Raw genomic sequence first — 12,926 nt, forward strand, 5'->3', positions numbered from 1 at the left:
CAAATGCTGTTTTTCCCACAATACAAAAAACAGACAGATTGCAACATAAAAACTCTGAAAGCTGCATTCCCGAAAAGCACGAGAGATATAACAACTAATAAGCACACAAAAGGCCCATCAACTACCCACATTTCACGTTTCAATCAGGTTTAATTCAGTCTCTCCCACATATTTAAAAAAAGCACCCAACAGTTCTTGGAATTTTGCAGAACAGCCATTCAATGTCAGCCTAATCTTCTCCAGTTTGAAAAAAAAAAAAAAACATCTTTCATCCGCCTTTTTCTCTTTAAACTGTGCCACCTTTGTAAGGAACATCCATTTGTGTGACTAGCAGCAGAGCTGAGTATGTGGGTTGTGCCCGTGAAAAATTTGCCAAATCTTATTATATTGTTGACTCTTGTTTGGTGTTAGGTTGATAGGACGATTAAAGTTTAAAAAATAAGACCATTTGGAAATGTAACAATTTATTCATATAACAAAATGGCACCTCAGTATAGGTTTGCGAGATATACGATACAAATGATATACATTTGGCCGACAATAGAGCTTTAAATGCTATTGTTATATCGTGATAATGCATGTTGACGACAAATTCTAGCTGTGAACCGCAAATTTGACAGCAACAAGCGAACAAAGGCGTCCTCTATGCAGTGTAACAGCTAACGCATCTCCAAAATGCGGCTTCAAAACCACTCCTCGCCACCATGGCAGAAAGAAACTGTTTCTAACGAGTATCATTATCATCATCACTGGAGGACTAGAAGACAAGGAATAGCTAATCATGCTACACTAAGCACCGTAGAAGAATGCAAAAAGGCTAACAGCTAGGCTAGACATCTTGGATGTAAACGGGTGGGCGGATTAATACAAATATCGACAGTTATGATACCAAAGTGCATTACAAATAGGGATGGCTACCGAATCCAGTACTTTCTCGGCATCAACCGAATCCCGCCAGTCCTACCAGGCACCGGTTCATGTAAAATCTAACAGTGCCATGTTAGGTTACCTAGGTTGTGCGAGACGTCACGCTTGGCAATCACTCCAGAAGCACTGACAGCGGACTCAGTCAAACTACCACTAGGTAATGTTGGAATTTTCGATGCCAATAAAGTAATTGACTCAAAACACACTCCAAACGTGAGTAAAGTAAGGCTCCACTTTTCCAAAAATGCAATAGCTTGATGCTAATACACATTGGTTTTGCTTTTGACATGCTACTGATTAGCATTAGCGATTTTACATGGCTATTTCAACACCTCCAAATTTGTTAACGAAAACTACAACTAAGATGCGCGTTACTATCAAACAGCAGGTGCGTAATAAGTACAGCAGTGGAAGAATGGCCGTGCGCGACCCGAGGGTCCCTGGTTCAATCCCCACCTAGTACCAACCTCGTCATGTCCGTTGTGTCCTGAGCAAGACACTTCACCCTTGCTCCTGATGGGTGCTGGTTAGCGCCTTGCATGGCAGCTCCCTCCATCAGTGTGTGAATGTGTGTGTGAATGGGTAAATGTGGAAGTAGTGTCAAAGCGCTTTGAGTACCTTGAAGGTAGAAAAGCGCTATACAAGTACAACCCATTTATCATTTATTTAACACAGTATTAGCACTTTTTAGGGCGCAACAAACAAAAACAAAAAATACACATAAACTATACACTACTGCCATCTAACATATTTTACTTGCAACTGTAACTGCAATTTAATGTCATACTTGCAAATGATAATATGATGATAATACAACAAGATATAACAGCTGGACAGCAGTTATCATAATCAGCTCATTTTTATATGTTGCAATAAAAAATTGCTCTTATTATACAAAATAATTAATATTCATTAACACACAAAAAAGTACTGAAAATTGGTACCGTTGAGTACCGGTATCAATTCAAATGTGAACGCTACCCATCCCTAATTACAAACTCACGAAATAAGAGCCAACAGTAGTTTTTCTTTTGTTTAGTCATATTGCACCATTGACTTATAAATGTTGTTTGTAACTAAAGGGCATAATGTAATTTTCTAAATATTCATTTATATTGTTGCAAAATCTCATCTCGATATCTTTCTGCATTGAGATTGTCTCAAATAATGAATCAGATTTCTCCCCACACCACTCCATACCTTGACCAAAATGTCTTGCTGTATCAATGCAGTAATCAACATAGCATCCGCGTCATCTCCACACTTTGATTCTACAATCCAATGGCCGTATGTGCAACTAACGTGCTGAACATAACACCTGATTAGCAGCACCTGGGGGTATCAGAAGCTTGAAACGAGAGTCAATTACAACAGCAATATAAACTGTTGGGCAATGGCAAAGAACATTTGCCATATTTTTCCTGGGCACAACCCACATACTGGTGTCACACATACAGTGTACATGTTCCTTACAAATGTGGCAACATTTAAAAGGGTAAGAAACAGTGAAGGATTTATTGCAAAAAGCCTTGTTACAACAAAAATATAATCCACCAAACTACTTGTTGTGCTATTTATTAATGCATGCTTTATTGTTGGCTTTTTTTCCATCCAAGCATTAGCCAAGCAATGCTGTGGAGAGTCATGGCTCACTATGGCATTCCCCCAAAGTTGATTAACCTTATTACGAACACCTACTGAGGGATGCAGTGTTGTGTCCTCCATGAAGGCTGCCTGTCAGAGCCCTTTGAGATCCTGACTGGGGTGCGGCAGGGATGCATGCTCTTGCCCTTCCTGTTCATCCTCTGTATAGACTGGACCATGACACAAACAACAAGCAATAACCAAACCGGCGTACGGTGGAGCCTGACCTGGATTTTGCTGATGATTTAGCACTCCTAGCACACACACACCAACATATGCAGTAGAAATCATGCAAACTGGAAACAACAGCTGCTTCGCTTGGACTCAAAATCAACACATCAAAAGCTAAGTTAATGCGTATCAACAACAAGAACAACTCCCCAATAAACACGGATCATAACCAGTTAGAAGAGGTTGCCACCTTTACATACCTAGGAAGCATTATTGCTGTGGACGGAGGAACGGAGGGGATGTCAGTGCCAGGATTGGAAAAGCAAGGACCACATTCATTATCTTAAATAAAATCTTGAAAGCAAAAAACATATCACTCAAGACCAAACAGCAAATCTTCAACTCAAAGGGCAAATCCACCTTACTCTACAGTTCAGGGACCTAGAAGATCACTACCAACATACTCAACAAGATATTCTTCAACCGCTGCCTCCGTCACCTCCTAGGTATCTACTGGCCTAACACCATCTCCAATGCCAACCTGTGGTACCTCACTAGACAAGACACAATAGAAACACAAATCAGGAGGAGGAAATGGAACTGGATTGGTCACACACTGCGTAGACACAATAGATCAATCACGAAACATGCTTTAACATGGAACCCGCAAGGCAAGAGGAAGAGAGGAAGGCCTTAGAACCACCTGGAGAAGAACCACAGAGCAGGAGATGAAGGCGCAAGGGCTGTCATGGCAACAACTGGAGCGGAGGGCACAAAACCGAAGGGGATGGAGGAGTTTCATCATTGGCCTATGTTTCTTAGGGAATTTAAAGGCCTAAGCCAGTGGTTCTTAACCTTGTTAGAGGTACCGAACCCCACCAGTTTCATATGCGCATTCACCGAACCCTTCTTTAGTGGAAAAATAAAATGTTGTTTTCTTTCAAATTCAAGACAAAGTTATATGTTTTTGGTAACAATTTAGTATGGGGAACATATTCTAAGTAACAAAGACTTAATTTAGAGTTATTTGGTTAGGGTTAGGGTTAGAGGGTTAGGGCCAGGGTTAGAGGTTTAGGGTTATAATAAGGCCATGCCGAATAAGGTATTTATAAGTACTTAATAATGACTAGTTAAGAGCCAATATGTTACTAATTTGCATGTTAATAAGCAACTAATTAATGGTGAATATGTTCCCCATACTAAAGTGTTACCATGTTTTTTTACTGGTGCACAAAATGAAGCGTGCATGAACATCACCTTGTTCAAAGAACAAAACCAACACAGTGCATAAACTCACAACAAATTACACACCTGCAAACCAGTGTGACTTCTGCTGTTGCTGTATCCGTAATACGCCGATAGGGAGAAGTTTTTATTTACACGATGAGTCGGGTGTGTCTCGACCTCCGCCGAACCCCTGAGCCCGACTCACCGAACCCCTAGGGTTCCATCGAACCCAGGTTAAGAACCACTGGCCTAAGCATTAGCCAAGCAAGGTTCACAAAGTCATGCTGAAATGATTTTGTTGCGAAAGCACTTGAAAACCCAGACCTCAACCCCATCAAACATCATTGGGATGAACTAGAATAGTGACACTTTCCAACATCCCTGGTGTTGAAAACAATTCTCTCTTCCTCGAATAATGAAAGCTGCAATGAGGAGACAAATTTCCTGTTCTCTCCTTCAGCTGTAAGACCAGCTGTCGTGATACTTTTGCCCATACAGAGTTTGATTTATACGAGTCACTTCGGAACTAGACAGCAGACTTCATCGGAATTTCCTCTTGGTTTGTGTTATCCTCCGGATAGAGGGGGGAGAATCATTTATGGTTTGTTCTTTGGCCCATATTCCACCTCAGCACAGAATTTGGAGTCCATGTCTCGATTAAGTATAAGGCGGTTTAGCCAAAAAATAGCATTAAAAGAAAGATTGATTGTTGATATGGAATTTATCTTTGATTGTGTTTATTCTGTTGGGCTTAATGTCTTGGGGTATGCCGCAGATATGACTAGGCCTGGGCCGATAAAAAAACATTCTGGACAATATATTGAGCTACAAATTTTTGCCGATAAACGATATTATTGCCAACATCATTTCAAGACCAAATTAACCACTGATGAAATAATAATACATAATAATAATGCAAATATCAATCAATCAATCATCAATCCAAGTTTATTTATATAGCCCTTAATCACAAGTGTCTCAAAGGGCTGCAGAAGCCACAACGACATCCTCGGCTCAGATCTTCAAATGCAATACACTTGTATTTATTGTATATTTTAACATTGTAATTGGAATGTAAACTATTAAATAGCCAATTTAAATGAAAAAAAAACAAGAAACAAATAGTAAAAATAAAATAAGATATACTCCAGCACCTCCACAACCCCAAGAGGGACAAGCGGTAGAAAATGGATAGATGGTTAGCAAAATGTTGCACTTGAATAAAAATTACAACAAAAATAAATAACATATTTTCTGTCTCTGTTAAGGATGGTGTAGGAGACTCTCAAATATACACAACCAAAACATTAAATAAAATGGCTAAAAGAGTTATTTTGACCAAAATGATCATGGTTATCATCATTGTCGCGCGGTATTGTTGAATGTGCTCAAATTTTTATTTTTTATTTTTTTTAAACAACTAAAATGAATAGCCACACAAGAAACTTTCTTAGCAGATGAAACATTAAATATTGTTCTGGCTTCTGTTGCGTCCAACCAGTCTTCCTCTTAGGGAAAACACACTGGTCAAGCCCAAGTTCTTTCGGATGACATATACCGGTATGTTGAGTAAGAAGGACCACCGAGACAGAACAGCAATATTACCAAGTTTTACTACAGCTTTAGGAGACCAGCCCTTGCAATGCTATAATAGCAGCATCAAGAAGCAGTGTAAAAATCAAACAAAAAGACTCAGCTTATTTAGTGCGAAAACAGCCCCTCCCGCCTAGAAAGAAATACAGCTTTTGTTCTAAACAGATAAGGCTTTCTCCACAGAAAGGAAGTACATTATACTCCCAGTAGACATTCCAGCGCCTTCAATGTGAAACACAGAGTTTACTAACGAACATAAGGAAAAAACACAAAGTGTACACATGGAAAAATATTAGTTACTTTAATCATGACTATGGATAAAGAAAGAACACTTAAAAATCTATGCATTCTCCACACTCCATAAGAGCCATACTATTTTTTTTGTGTGTTTAAATATGTTCATCTTGCTCCTTATTAATTTATAAACGTTTTAGAATTTTTTTTTGTATAAATGCAAATCATGTGATCAGTTCCGTTTACTTCTGGTTTATGTGACATCACGCGCGCTCATTTCCTGTTGAACGGACGTCCGTCTATTTCAACTTGACATTGTGGAGTTTTTATTGATCACTTTACAGTATGTAAAGACAGCATAGTCTTTATGTCCAATGTGAATACTGTGTCTTAGTTGTTTACAGTAATGTGTTTGTACAAGTTAAGAATGGAGTACGACGTTTCTGAATGGGAAAATACGTCAATGTCGATTGTTTTCATGTTAGAATTAAAGCTGTCAATGTCGCTTGTTTTCATGTTAGAATTTAAGCTCGCTAGCAAGCTAACGCTAGTCCTATTCAAAGTGTGGTTATCACTAGCATTTTTTCCAATGATTTTTATTTAATACGGTAATGCTAACTGTCGGGAGTTTTAAAGCGGTTATCATTATCGCCGCTTAGTACGCAGCTACATGCAAAAGAGTGACCGCTCTTGTAACCCAAAATTGCATACATACTGTATGGCAATTATCAAACCTTGAAAAAGATACCAACCTATTTATCGTTTAATTGACATATCGAATATCTTCCAATGCTTAGATATAACATATTTGGCTTAAAGCAAAATAGAATAAAATATTGTCCAAAATGTAAAGATTTCCCCTGCCTAGCAACAAGGATATCAATACTGTGCTGGCAGCAGGTGAGATTTGGAAGACTCATTATCACATCTGTACTTTCACTTCGGAGACAAATAAGGCTACTTCTTTTGCACGACATGTGTTTGATTGCACACCCCTGCACCGAGAAGATGCCCGCATGATCTGTTTGCTCTCTTTGTTTTTACAGAGCCAGATCTCTTCTGCTGTCCTCTGATGTGCGTGCCGAAAGTCATGAATAGAGCTTTTTGTGTGTGGGTGTGCACACACCCGGTCCTCATGACTTGGGACCTCAATGTGTCCAGTGACTGAAGAGGATGTGATATTATGATTAGAGGATGGAAAACAGTTTTCAAAATGTGGAAAATTATTCTCCTCGCCCACGCGCTAAATGGTTAATTATGCACCATTGCATCGCTCACACTGGGGCAGTGCTCCTTAAAGGTACTTGTTTTATACCATTGGCACCAGTGTTGGGACTAACGCGTTACTTTGTAACTGTAACGCCGTTATTTTCGGCTGTAACTAGTAGTCTAGCGCGTTATTTTTTTATATTTAGTAACTCAGTTACCGTTACTACATGACGCGTTACTGCGTTATTTTACGTTATTTTTTTATGTAGTATCGGCTAGAAACTGAGAAGATCTGAGTGTGTTTTACTGGAGAGCTGCAGAAGAGGCGCGGGAGAAGAGGCGCGCTGTGTATGTGTGTGTGTGTGTGGGGGGGCGTGTCTGTGTTTACTAACAAGACATCAGTTTCTTAACATGGAGATATTCTCACTACTTTTCTTTTGTCGAGCACAAAGAAAATAACATTTTTATTTCAATGTAAGTTGTGTCTTGGATCAACGATCCCATCTACTGCCCAAAACAGCAATTCAAATCTGCTGAAACAGCTACAAAAGCAACATGCTTCGACGAATCTAGTAAAGAGAGACACACTTCACCTCAAACACCATTTAAGCAACAGCGGCTGGATTTTAACAGAGGGACTGCTAGCCAGGACAACATTGATAGAGCCATTGCAGCGTATGTGCTAGAAGACATGCAGGCTATTTCTACAGTGGAGTCTAGGGATGTCGATATTTGCCAAAAAATGCGTATCGACAAGGCATGGGAAAATGCTGATCCAGATCCAGTTAAAAAAAACAACTCCGGTCCGTGTTTTTCAACGCACCGATTTAAATAATACATTCCACTTTTCTGCTGCTCCCTAATTTCCGTTCCGCATTTTCCAGCACACCTTCAACACATCCACAGGTCTGTGGATTCTCACACAGTTGCTTTTAGCTGCTGGCATTACACAACAGGCTCTTCTCACTCTTTCCTGTCTGTCCCTCTCACAGACAGACAAGCGCACCTTCTTACACACGTCACATACTGTCACGTCATACGTCACATACTGTCACGTCATACGTCACATACGTATACGCCCTCCCTGAGCAGAGAGGTAGCAGCATGGCTAACGTTAGCTGTGATGCTAGCGCAGCCGCTAAGGTGCGCGCCTGTGCAATTGCGTACTGCTCAAGCGTCCTCTGCGCACGGCAAATCTATGCCACGCACAAAATCAAATAAAAAAATAAGCGCATAACAATTTTCGACACACGGTCACGACAGAGAAAACGGTTTTCGTCATCATTGTTCAAATATTGTAACGTCTGTCGTGACGCTTATCTCCGTTCGGTGCCACACGTCCACACCATCTAAATGCCGAGGCAAACATTTCCAGATCAACACCGTATGAAAAAATAGTGATTTTTTTTAGTTGTGATTTCCTTCTCTGCATGAAAGTTTAAAAGTAGCATATATTAATGCAGTATGAAGAAGAATGTTTTAATGTAGACACATAGAATCATCATACTGCTGTGATTATATGCATCAAGTGTTCATTCAAGGCTAAGGCAAAATATCGAGATATATAGTGTGTATCGCGATATGGCCTTAAAATATCGCAATATTAAAAAAAAGACCATATCGCCCAGCCCTAGTTCAATGATGCCATTTCTGTTTGTCATGTATAATTTTGTCTATTTTGTGTTTATCCTGTCATGACTTGGACTGTGGAGTTTTTGTTTTCCCAAGATGCAAAAGGATTTGGATCGGACATGGCTTGAAGGTACCGGTAAATACATTTTTAATTATAACACTCAAAAGAACAAAAGGCGCGCTCAAGGCGGATGTACAAACTTGACTAATGAAAACAAAAGACTTGCACGGGGGCAAAAAAACTATGAACAATAAAAAACACTAACTGTGGCAATAATAAACAAACTTACTTGGCATGGACATGAAGTGCGCAGACGTGGACAGGGGGCATAAATGCGAGGATAGCAGGGTGAGAAAGGCTATGACTCCAGGACGAACAACAGAAAATGAAAAACTTAAATAACACAGACATGATTAACAACAGGTGCGTGACTCAAAACAGGTGCGTGACATGACAGGTGAAACTAATGGGTAACTATGGTGACAAGTGACAAGGGAGTGAAAAAGCCAGAAACTAAACAAAACATGACTAAGACAAAACATGATTACACAGACATGACATATCCTTGAATAAACAGGTCAGTTTCTTGTTACCAACCATTGTGTATTATTCAAACTCACCTAATTCAGCTGGCTAGTTGTTATCAAGAGTACTAAAACCCTTTTCAACATGATTCTGACAACTAATTAGGCTAAATAACTTTAAACTTTAATACATGCTCGGATAGGCCAGTATCGGTCAGTATCAGTATCGGATCGAAAGTGCAAAAACAATATCGGTATCGGATCGGAAGTGCAAAAACCTGGATCGGGACATCCCTAGTGGAGTCACCCGCTTTCAGGCAGCTAATTAGCATGATATCGGGCATCAAACAGCAAATGGCACGGAAAACATTTTCCACGTACCTTGACACAGTGGACAGAGTACCTGGAGTGGAGAACATGCAAACTCCACACAGAAAGACCCCGAGCCCGGGGATCGAACCCAGAACCTTTTTATTGTGAGGCACACAAACTAACCCGTGTTTCACCGTGCTGCCCTCGATTGGATCTTTTTAACTGTGACTTTAGTCTGAACAGAAATGCGACCTAATTGCAAATTTTACGTCATCTCTGTCATTCGTGTGCGGAGGAAAATGCGCAGGACGTCAGTGGAAGTGGATACGTCATCACAACATCTGTTTTCGGTGAGAGAAGTATTTTTTCGGCGGTCGATTTTTTGGTGCATCACGAGTCAATAGTGCGCAAATAATTGGCTATGTGTAATATATGAAGACACATATATTATATACAGTACAGGCCAAAAGTTTGGACACACCTTCTCTTCATTCAATGTGTTTTCTTTATTTTCATGACTATTTACATTGTAGATTGTAAATAGTCGTTCAACACTTGTTGAACGACTGAAGCTCTACATAAAATAAGAATGGGAAAGAATTCCACTTTCAAAGCTTCAACAATTAGTTTCCTCAGTTCCCAATCGTTTATTGAGTGTTGTTAAAAGAAAAGGTGATGTAACACAGTGGTGAACATGCCCTTTCCCAACGACTTTGGCACGTGTTGCAGCCATGAAATTCTAAGTTAATTATTATTTGCAAAAAAAAATAGAGTTTATGAGTTTGAACATCAAATATCTTGTCTTTGTAGTGCATTCAATTGAATATGGGTTGAAAAGGATTTGCAAATCATTGTATTCCATTTATATTTACATCTCACACAATTTCCCAACTCATATGGCAACAGGGTTTGTAAGTACATTTTAAAAAACAGCAAAGTGCTCCAGTCATACGGAGGATTTTCTTCTTTTTTTTTTCATTTTTGCCATAGGTTCTTATACTTCAGTCATATATTTAAACTCCCTGATCTTTTTTCCAATACATCCTTAGGACAGCAGATAGACTGAGGATCCCTGACTAGTGATTTTTTTCACAGTGCATCTATTAAAACAGGCAGCTCCTGTCATATAAATTATTTCTGACTAGTGTTTTTGCAGTAGGTCCTTAAAAACAGCACATGGCTCCTAGATATTTTTGACTACAGTGTGAACCTATTGCTTCTGTTTTAATGTAGGACTTTATTTATGAGTATATCAGCCATTTAGTGAGTTGAAATATGAAAATATGGCCAAGCCTTGCATTAGACGTAGCCGGGACGGATTCTAGCAAATCCACGCGGACTGGATGTCGGCCTAGAGCTAGTGGGCAGCCTTGGACTGAATTGGCTCTCTTGGTTGCTTTGTTGGGCCTGTTCCAGTCTCTGACTGTACTGCTCCTCACCCCACCAGACGATGACGTGGAGCACTGCAGAGGCAACTGCGGTGTATGTGGGTGTTGAAATGGTGTTTTTGCTCTGTTTTGTTGTTCGTCTATGCATGGTGCAATCGAAAAGCGCAATAAGTATTATTTATTGCTATTTTGGTTTTTTTTTCCGTTGTGTTTTACTTTGGTAGTTACATGTATAAAAAGCGTCTCTAAAGTAGCGGTTGGGTTTCAAAAGATCACCAAAGCAATACCGCTATCCTTAAAATCTATGGTGACTCAGGATGTTTTATATTCAAATACTACCCCTTGTCTGAGAAACCTTAATATTGAAGATGTTCATTTCTGTGAGGAAAAATGTTCCAACAAATATATGAGGGCAGTTTTAGTGAAAAAATATTTTCCGGGCACAGTTCATAGACAATATATACTGAAGGAGTTTACAAAAGTTGAGCTAAGGAAAATAAGGACAAGATATATTACATACCCAATTCTTCCCAAAATTAAAGAAATACAATTTCAAATTATTAATGGAATACACTCTTCAAAGGATTTTTTGAAACTTAATTTTAACATGGAGGTTGATGGCTGTTATATATGTGGAGCTGTAGAGGATGTCAATCATCTGTTTGTGGAATGTGAGACTGTACATGTGTTTTGGTAGGAGATCAGAGATTGGCTGAGAAACAAGGGTGTGGAGATGTCCCCATTCTCTATAGAAGAGATAAAATTTGGTATTTTTATAAACGACTTTAACATAGAAATGTTTGTCAACATTATTATGCTCCAGGCAAAATGTTTTCTACATAAGTGTCAATTTATTAAAGTAAGGCCTACATTTTCTAAATGGCTTCTAATTGCTCAGTGGCCTTGTGGTTAGAGTGTCCGTCCTGAGATCGGTAGGTCGTGAGTTCAAACCCCGGCTGAGTCATACCAAAGACTATAAAAATGGGACCCAGCACCAAGGGTTGGAATTTGGGGTTGAATCACCAAAAATGATGCCCGAGCGTGGCCACCGCTGCTGCTCACTGCTCCCCTCAACTCCCAGTGGGTGAGGGTGATGGGTCAAATGCAGAGGATAATCTCACCACACCTAGTGTGTGTGTGACAATCATTGGTACTTTAAACTTTAATCAATCAAATCTTGGAGGATGATTAAAAGTACAAAAGCCCTTAAATTGATATCTTTGTTAAAAATATTTAAAGTGATTTGGGGATAGGTTGATTGGCAACACTAAATTGGCCCTAGTGTGTGAATGTAAGTGGTAATGTTGTCTATCTGTGTTGGCCCTATGATGAGATGGTGTCTTGTCCAGGGTGTAGCCCGCCTTCCGCCAATGTTAAAGTTAAAGTTAAAGTACCAATGATTGTCACACACACACTAGGTGTGGCGAGATTATTCTCTGCATTTGACCCATCACCCTTGATCACCCCCTGGGAGGTGAGGGGAGGTGAGGGGAGCAGTGGGCAGCAGCGGTGGCCGCGCCCGGGAATCATTTTGGTGATTTAACCCCCAATTCCAACCCTTGATGCTGAGTGCCAAGCAGGGAGGTAATGGGTCCCATTTTTATAGTCTTTGGTATGACTCGGCCGGGGTTTGAACTCACAACCTACCGATCTGTGCAGCTGAGATAGGCTCGAGCACCCCCCGCGACCCCGAAAAGGACAAGCAGTAGAAAATGGATGGATGGATGGATATTTTGTACTTTTTAGTCTTTTGTTTAAAAAAAAACATTTGTTATTATTATTATTTATTAATATTTAATATTCTATCTGTATTTGCTTTTGTTTTCTTTCCTTGACGTGTTTTTCTGATGTCGGGATTTGCTCAACCTGATGTGTGGATTGTTGGTTATGTTGAAAGTGCCTTGACTTTTGTATTCAATAAATAAATAAAAAAGAAGAAAAAAAGTGGCGGTTGGTTGCATCATCTCTGTGCTAGTTTAATGTCTCTTATGTCTTTGTGTTCTTTGATGTTTCCCTCTTGTTTTCCCCTTTTTTGTTGACTTTTCCCTACGGTGGGATGAATAA

This window comes from Nerophis lumbriciformis, linkage group LG22 (assembly GCF_033978685.3).
Source record: "Nerophis lumbriciformis linkage group LG22, RoL_Nlum_v2.1, whole genome shotgun sequence".
Taxonomy (NCBI): Eukaryota; Metazoa; Chordata; class Actinopteri; order Syngnathiformes; family Syngnathidae; genus Nerophis; species Nerophis lumbriciformis.